The sequence below is a fragment of the Lissotriton vulgaris genome, chromosome 11 (genome assembly GCF_964263255.1).
Source record: "Lissotriton vulgaris chromosome 11, aLisVul1.2, whole genome shotgun sequence".
Taxonomy (NCBI): domain Eukaryota; kingdom Metazoa; phylum Chordata; class Amphibia; order Caudata; family Salamandridae; genus Lissotriton; species Lissotriton vulgaris.
In genome coordinates this window covers 38,842,312-38,851,487 of record NC_141699.1, presented here as the reverse complement: position 1 = coordinate 38,851,487, position 9,176 = coordinate 38,842,312, and the positions used below count along the sequence as shown (strand labels likewise).

Here is a 9,176-nt window from a genome sequence, read left to right as displayed (position 1 = left end):
GGAAATGGTCTCAGAGGTTGCAGCTACTTGGAGCCCAATGCACTTGTTCGGGAAACTACAACAAGCATATGCAATTGCCAATGTACGTGGTGCACAGGGGTTCGGTTATTGCAGTCCCCACAAGGAATTTTGACCTCAAACTTGTGAGAGGGCAGCTCGGGCCTCAAGAGTAGGAACCTACCTCCTGTGTTGCTGATGCCTTCAGAGTCCGTAGGAACTCAGGATCAGCAGACCAGACAGCAGTATTGTGGTGCCTGCAAATGCAGGGAAGTGACTCCTTCACTCCAAGGGAGATATTTTTTGTTGTTCTTGATGCTCCACAGGTCCTGCAGGGAACCTGTATGGTGCACGAGCCCAGACAATGCTTCAGACTGAGAGGGAGATGAAGTTGGACCCAAACGAAGTCCATCAAAGTCCAGAGTGTCCAGACGGTCGAAGTTCAGTGGTTTCTGGTTCAGAATCTTGTCCACATCGAATCTAAGTTCCTACAGCCAGGTATGCCCTTATGTACCCACAGAAGAGGGTTAGCAAGATTCAGGGGACCCTCCCAGGGCAGGGTCTGGACATTGGGGAGGTTACTCCCATGTCGTTTGTCCAGTTTCGTGCCAGAGCGGGAGCCAATGGCTCCCAAGACTGGTTTGAACTGGACTATACACAGGAACACTAAATGTGCCCCTCATGCAGACTTTTAGTTCTGGCAAGCACATCCCCCCAGCCCTAATACACTATGTTAGACCTGTCAGCCCTAGGGTGGTCTTTCCCTGTGATTTTTTGCCCTTGCCTCATTTTTTCCACCTGCTTTTTGTTGGCTTTAGGACTCTGGGCACCCTCCCATTGCTAATCAATGCCAGGGTGCAGGTGCTCTCTTCCCCCAACATGGCTGCCACTGACCCCTGCTACTGCAGCGTGGTCTGTATAGGCACACTCTAGTAGCCAGGACCTGGCTGGAACCCTTAAACAATGTTGCCATACCAGCCTGCCAGCCTGCCCATAGCTAGAATAAGGGAAGCTCCTGGAACCTTCCAGAATAGGGGAGGCACCAACTGCCACTGCCAACTGCCAGCTGACACTACATAATGAAAGGGAGGGAAACTTTCTAGTCAGTTGGGACATCACTGACCTGGGGAACCCACGCAGGAGTTTTAGGCGGGAGGGCCTAGTGAGGAACCTATGCTACTGGGATGACAGGATTTAGGTGCTGCCTCTTAAGCTGGGTGAGGTGTCCCAAGCTAGCCCCCTGTTCTGGCCCAGTGGTAGGGGACCCCAGGGCCCATCTGCAGTGACTGAGGAGAAATTCTTCAAGCCTTCAACTCAGAACCCCCCCCCCCCCTCTCAACAACTTCAAGTAACCAGCAACTAAGGGCGCAGAACCATCCAAGCGCCAAGAAGTCTACTTTCCTGTAACCAGAGATCGCTGGGGGATCGACCAGGTACTGGACTTGTGCGGCCCTGCGCAACCCCTGCCTGCATTGGGGTCTAACCGCCCCACCTGTCTCCCCCCTGACTGACTCTCTCTGCCCTCCATTCCCCCCTGCATTGCTGGCTGTCTCACTTTAAAAGCGCTATAAATGGTCCCCTCCTCAAGCGCTATGGCCAGAGACTGCCTGTTCATCGGAAACTATTGAAATGGCCTTCCTTGCCCTGCCGCGCCTAGCGCTGTGAAGCATCTCCCAAGCGCTGTACCTAGCGCTCCTCTGAGGCGCCTGAGGGAATCCTGTGACAAGCGCGGCATTGGCGCCGCTCCTTCGATGCCCGGGGCGCTTCTGGCCGCCAGCTCTGCTGCCTGCCCTTGCGCCGGGTCTCGCGGCCCCAGCGGAGCCCACTCCGTCACTTGCTTCCCCCCTCGGCGGCCCCCGTGTGCCAGGAGAGGGCCGCCACATCACGTGGACCAGGCCGCGTAGGCCTGAAGGCAAGCTGTTCCCTCTCACATGACGGGGAGTGACGTAAATAATTAATTTACTCTCTTAATTTCTATGCAGGTAAGTACTTAATCAATAATAACTCAAAATCGGAAGAAAAAGACAGAGTCCGTGGTGTTAGAGTTCTTAGGGGTTTTATTCCTTAAAAAGGGAAGGTCATGGCCAGGATATCATGTTCTGACCACCACAGGGGTGTCAGAAGGGATAGAGCGCTACATTTTATTAACAGTACATAGCTTATATACTTATTTTACACCATTGGAAACAGTATAGAAGGCGTAACAGCTGAGAGAAGACAAGATAACAGTATACACGTGGTACATGTGCGTAATCAAGAGGCGTGAACTAGAGGTGTGTTCTAGAAACGTCACAGGTAAGTGTCACAAAAGGGGTGGCACTAACAGGAATGTTGCAATGTCAGCAGAAATCGGAAGCTTGGATGCGCGCACAGCTGCATGACGTGTGCTGCACGTGAGACTAGAGGGTGCATGGGGACTTGACATTTACACTGACGGAAAGAGACAGAAGTCTGGCATGTCAGATCAACTTGTGCTTCTATCATATCTGGTATCTGATGTTTAGGAACTAAGCTATCTGGGCGGAAAGGTCTCTAGGGCAGAAGCTATTCTATACTTGCTGTGAGTGCGTGTATAAGCGCCTGAGTGTCTGTATGAGAAGCGTGGGGGCACGGGCCTTCCATGGGAGCATGGCAACAAGAGCTATGAATTACTTGAATTACTTGCATAGAGACAGGCCGGCCCCTTGGCTCTGCAGCTGAGGGGAATGTTTACTGAAACTGGCAGGCAGGAATGTATTTTCGGGGAGCGGAACAGATAACTCGAAGGTTATAGTCGATCTTGGCAGGCAGCAGGCTGAGCTGAGCGCGAGGGGCCGCGCTGAAAGTAAGTCAGAGTTCACGGGTACAGAGGCAGCCTGGGCAGAGGCCCTTCGAGTCAGAAGCCAGAAAAGAGGCTCGGTGGCAGAAATTCAGGGCCTACTCAGCCAGAGCTGAAAAACGTAGAAGTACGTTACAAAAGGACGTTGGCATGGCATACTTAGGAACGGACCATTCAACCCATTCATGGTGGGTCTGAAAGAGGACATGTTAACGTTGGACGCAAATATATTTGCGTCTTCATAGCTGGTACAGGAGGGAAGTTACATGCACTTTAACTCGTACATGGAGACGGTGGGGTACGCGCTAGGGAACATAACTTGACCATAAAATTTTATATTTCCTCATTCCCTCCTTGTTCCCTACGGACCCTTCATGATATATCAATCCTCATGAATCGATCAGTCTGTTCTTGTAACATTATTTGTTCATCTTTCTTTCTTTGGCTGTTTGAGAGGAAACTGGAATGTTCAATGCATGATGTGGCACACAGTCCACATATCGCCGGCCCACACTGTAGGCACAGGCAGCAGCTGAATACTATGACAAGGCCGAAACCTAGGAAGGATAGGATCTTCCATCCCCAGGCTGTTAACGTTGTCCAAAACCAACCGGACCAAGTCCAGGTGCCTGGATTCTGATGTATCTGATTTGCAATTTTATGCAAACGGGTAATAGCTTGATAGACAGATGGTGCATTTTGTGGGATGAAAACGCAGCAACTTGACCCGATGACCTTACAGGCTCCACCTCTATCTGCCAAGATGACGTCAATAACAAGACGATTTTGAAGGACAACAACCCGCATAGCAGATTGCTCCTCTGTTAAGTTACCTAAGGCAGAGGCAGTTTCATGTACTACAGCTTCAAGTGTTCTAGTTAATCTACGTATTAATTTACTGTTTTGGACAGGTCCTAAAAAGAAAAAGAATCCTTTATTAAAATCAGTGTACTGTTCCCATGCCGTTTCTGTGTAGTCGACAAGTGGAATATCTCTTCTGGGTCTATTCTTTACTAGATTCGTATTTCTATGATAATCAGGGGGAGCCAGAAAAACAGGTGGCAGAAGGAATGCAATATAACAGGTACCATCCCAATCTGGAGGCAAACGTATGTATGCGGTATGACCACAAACAAAGTAGGAATGGCTGATAGCTTTAAAGGACGATTTACCATGGTCACTGAATTCGACCACAGTAGTGCATTTACTATGACCTAAGTGTACTGAACCTTTCTTTCGGACACATAATTCACCAGTGACTGGTAATACTAGCATATGGGGCAGAACTGGTGCAGCTTCGGATTCAACAGTAAGGATCATGAGGCTAATTGTGTAGTTACCTAATCCATATACTTCATTTTCTAGATCAGTTCCTATTCGAGTAGGGAGTCCCTCCTTATCAGGGTAACAGACGTTGAGCAGGACTAAGTTCAAGTTTCCCCAAACCCAGCCCCCATCGAAAACAGCAATATCAGGATCTAAGGAATTAATTATTTTAAACCATGCCCCACAGGAGCCATTGTGAGTGAACGGGTACGGAAAGAGGGGCAGAGCTCCCTTGTAATTCTGGTAGGGAGGGAGTCGGCCACATATCCAGCAGTCTGTAGCATTGTTCGTCTGATGGGAGTGGTGTAACATACTAATGAATGTATTGTTGCGCAGCGCAAGTCTGTAGGAGAGTTCGTGTGCAGGTAATTCACTAAAAGTGTGTTCAGCAGAGACATTGTAAACAGATTGTTCACGCTTGAAAATAGGCCAGTAGATAGGTAGCAGAATACTGGCAATAATAATTAGAACACTTAGAAAAAACATTATTAACAACGTCACTATACAGTGACTACGCAGTGATTTGCAGTATGTATTTCTTTTAACTTGTCTCTCTCTCTCTCTATCTCGATCTAGGGGATGCATGTCAGAAACTATTTAACCGATTCACCTAGGGGAGGACTTAAACAATTAAACTGTCTGACTTGCTAGATCGGAGTTTCATACGGTATTCTTCTTGGGGAGTTTTTTCTCGTTCGGATACTGTAAAGTCTTTTTCCTCAACACAGTCTTTGGTGGGGGTGGACGAGTCTCGATCAGGTTTCAGTCCACAAAATTTCTTCACATGACTCGTGTGGACCCACCCCTTTCTCCCCTCAATCTTCACGGCGGTCCTCGTGGTGAGAAGGACGGTCTTCGGAGATTTCCAGCGGGGCTCCAGCGGATTTTTCCGGTCGAAATTCCGGACGAGTACCAGGTCCCCAGGACGGACCTCGTGTGGCTTTACATCAGTGTTGTCAGGGAAGGCTGCGGCAACCTGTGAACGACATGATTGGAGTGCAGACATCAAGGAGGCAAGGTAATCTGTCAACATATTACAATCAACATCAGTGATTTTCTTCGGAATGGGCGTCCCCCACATATTCGGTGGTCTGCCAAAAACCACTTCGTACGGGGATAGCCCTGATCTCGAGTGGGCGACCATCCTCATGTAGAATAGTGCCACGGGCAGGGCGACTATCCAGTCGACCCCTTTCTCCTGACATATCTTTGCAAGACGTATTTTTAGTGTCTGGTTATGCCTTTCTACAAGGCCTGCGGCTTCAGGATGTCGGACACAATGGAATTTCCACTGGTAACCTAACAGTAAAGAAACCTGCTTCATTAACTCGGACGAGAATGGCTGTCCGTTATCTGAGTACACGACACGGGGCAAACCGTACCGTGGGAAGAATTCACGAACCAACTGTCTGGCAGTGGTCGGAGCAGTGTAGTCTGGAACTGGGTATGCTTCGGTCCAACGGGACAGAGCACAAACAATTACAAGGACATACTTGAATCCTCGACAACTGTTCATCTGGATATAATCCATCTGGAGGACTTCAAAAGGGTGATCGGGAGGGTGAAATCCACCTTGCTCTACAGGGACGCTTTTACCTGGATTGAACTGACAACAGATCATGCAAGTACGCACTTTCTGTTTTGCTGCTGCTCGTAAGTGTTTATTGCTCCACTCTGCACATCCGCCCGCGGCGCCTCCAGACCTGAGAGCAGCGCAGCCCGATCCGGGAGACACCAGCATAGTACTCTGCCGCAATGGGAAAGGAAAAGATCCACATTAACATCGTGGTTATCGGCCATGTGGACTCCGGCAAGTCCACCACCACCGGCCACCTCATCTACAAGTGTGGGGGCATCGACAAGAGAACCATCGAGAAGTTCGAGAAAGAGGCAGCCGAGATGGGCAAAGGATCTTTCAAGTACGCCTGGGTGTTGGACAAGCTGAAGGCGGAGAGGGAACGTGGTATCACCATCGACATCTCCCTCTGGAAGTTCGAGACTGCCAAGTATTACATCACCATCATCGATGCCCCCGGGCACAGGGATTTCATCAAGAACATGATCACCGGCACCTCGCAGGCTGACTGTGCGGTGCTGATTGTTGCTGGCGGCGTGGGCGAGTTTGAAGCTGGTATTTCCAAGAACGGACAGACCCGCGAGCACGCCCTGCTGGCCTACACCCTGGGGGTGAAGCAGCTGATCATTGGTGTTAACAAGATGGACTCCACCGAACCTCCCTACAGCCAGAAGCGTTTCGAAGAAATCACCAAGGAAGTCAGCACCTACATCAAGAAAATCGGTTACAACCCAGCCACAGTGGCATTTGTGCCAATCTCCGGCTGGCACGGGGACAACATGCTGGAGCCCAGCACCAACATGGCCTGGTTTAAGGGCTGGAAGGTGGAACGCAAGGAGGGATCCGCCAGTGGGGTCACCCTGCTCGAAGCCCTAGACTCCATCATCCCGCCTACCCGTCCCACCGACAAGCCCCTGCGTCTGCCCCTGCGGGACGTCTACAAGATAGGAGGTATTGGCACAGTCCCAGTGGGCCGTGTGGAAACAGGTATCATTAAGGCTGGCATGGTGGTGACTTTTGCCCCCAGTAACGTAACCACTGAAGTAAAGTCTGTGGAGATGCACCACGAGGCACTGGTGGAGGCTCTCCCCGGTGACAACGTTGGCTTCAACGTGAAGAACGTGTCTGTGAAAGATATCCGAAGAGGAAATGTAGCTGGTGACAGCAAAAACGATCCCCCGATGGAGGCTGGGTGCTTCACAGCCCAGGTCATTATTCTGAATCACCCTGGCCAGATCAGCCAGGGATACGCCCCTGTGTTGGATTGCCACACCGCTCACATTGCCTGCAAATTCGCTGAGCTGAAGGAAAAAATCGACAGACGATCTGGCAAGAAGCTTGAAGATGCACCGAAGGCACTCAAATCAGGAGATGCAGCCATTGTGGAGATGATTCCAGGCAAACCCATGTGTGTGGAGAGCTTCTCCAACTACCCTCCTCTTGGTCGCTTTGCTGTCCGCGACATGAGGCAGACGGTAGCTGTCGGAGTTATCAAGGCGGTTGAGAAGAAGGCTGCCAGTGCTGGCAAAGTCACCAAGTCCGCAATCAAGGCCGGTGGCAAGAAGTAGCGCCAACCACACCCAGCTGCCCTAATGGCACTGGGTACCCAGAATCCTCTGGTCTCGGATCGCCACCTGCACTCTATGATCAGGGACTGGTTACTGAGCATTAGGGTCCATCACAAGAGCCTCCGCAGGAAAGGGAGGCTGGACTTGGCGCTTGTTCTGATGTTCTAATATTTTGTGACTTACATTCTGGTTATTCCCCGTCTGTGATTTCTGAATAAAATATTGGCACAAAAAAAAAAAAAAAAAAAAAAAAAGTGTTTATTGCTCCAGAGATTTTGTAAACTGTCTAACATCGCTTTCTCTCCTAGATGTGCCGGGCTATGTGCTGTATTAATCATGACTTGAACCATAGAGTCGGGGAGAAACCATGTAGATTTTCCCTTCGTCATCCAACCTTGATCTGTCTGGATCCCTCCTAGTTCAATCCATTTCTTTATTTCATCTGGAGTAGCATGCGTCTGGATGTCAATTACATCTAGGGCGGGATCTCTAACTGCCATACACTTTGTCGGTACTATTGTTTTTGTCACATCAGTAATCTGGGTGTGAGTCAGTGCTGTATGTTTTGCCGTCTGGTCTGCCAGGTCGTTACCCTGGGAAACAGAATCTGTAACTTTAGTATGTGCTTTACACTTCATGACTGATATGCCCGAGGGCAAATGTATTGCTTCTAACAGTGCTTGAATGAGGGGACCATGTTGTATCTTGGCCCCATGAGAGGTCAGGAAACCTCGTTCTTGCCAGAGGACTCCGAAGTCGTGTACAACTCCGAATGCATAACGGGAATCAGTGTATATGTTAACATTTCTGTTCTTGGCTAGAATACAAGCTCGGGTCAGAGCGATGAGCTCTGTTGCTTGAGTAGACAGTGTGTCAATACGATGTGTTTCTTTAACTTCAGTTACAGTGGTCACGGCATACGCGGCCACTAATTCTCCTGTACTTGTTCTCATGCATGAACCATCCACATAAAGTGTCAGGTCTGGATTTGTCAGTGGGACATCTGTTAAGTCTCGTCGTGGCTTTGTTACTGCATTAATTATTTCTATACAATCATGCTGGGCTGGGTCTGTCATAATTGTAGGTAACAGTGTTGCGGGGTTCAGGATACTGCAGCGTCTGATTTCTATGTGTGGCTGGAACAACGTTAATTCATAACCTGTCAGTCGTGCTATGGTCAAGTGTTGAGTCTGGGTTCTGTTTAACAAAACCTCTACAGAGTGTGGTACTTGAACTGTTAACTGATGACCTAAAACAATTGAGTCGCTTTGTCTGATTGCTAACGCTGTTGCTGCTACTGACTTTAAGCATGCAGGGAGTGCCTGGGCTACTGAATCCAATGTACTAGAAAAATAAGCGCAAGGCTTATGTGAACCTGCTTGATCTTGAGTGAGGACAGACAACGCTGTACCATCACGTTCTGTAACAAAAAGTGTAAACGGTTTGCTGTAACATGGTGTCGCTAAAACTGGTGCTTGGCATAATGCTTTCTTTAATTCTTCAAAAGCTTGTGTGTGTTCCTGAGTCCAAGGGAGGGCAGTCGAAGTTGCTGCCTCCTGTGTCGTTAACTGGATGAGTGGTTTAGCTAGAAATGCATATTGGGGAATCCATTGTCTGCAGTATGAGGTGAGGCCTATGAAGGCCCGCACTTCCTTTTGTGTCTGGGGTTGCGGCATATTTACAATTAACTGAATGCGATCGGGAGTGAGCTGTCTCCCCACTTTGGACAGCAAGTGACCCAAGTACACAACTTGCTGAACACAGAATTGTAGCTTCGAAGGAGACACCTTGTGTCCCTTGTCGGCCAGAAAATGTAAAACTGTCAGTGATGCTTTTTCACATTCGGGCTCACTTCGTGCGGTGATCAGTAGATCATCGACGTATTGCAGTA

General features: G+C 49.3%; 1 pseudogene across 1 annotated transcript; it reads left to right on the top strand.

Moving 5' to 3' along the window:
* Positions 1–5,812: 5,812 nt before the first annotated feature.
* Positions 5,813–7,344, top strand: LOC147678919 (elongation factor 1-alpha, oocyte form pseudogene; annotated as a pseudogene). The gene has a single exon (XR_015300855.1). The product of XR_015300855.1 is annotated as an elongation factor 1-alpha, oocyte form pseudogene (transcript).
* Positions 7,345–9,176: the final 1,832 nt, after the last annotated feature.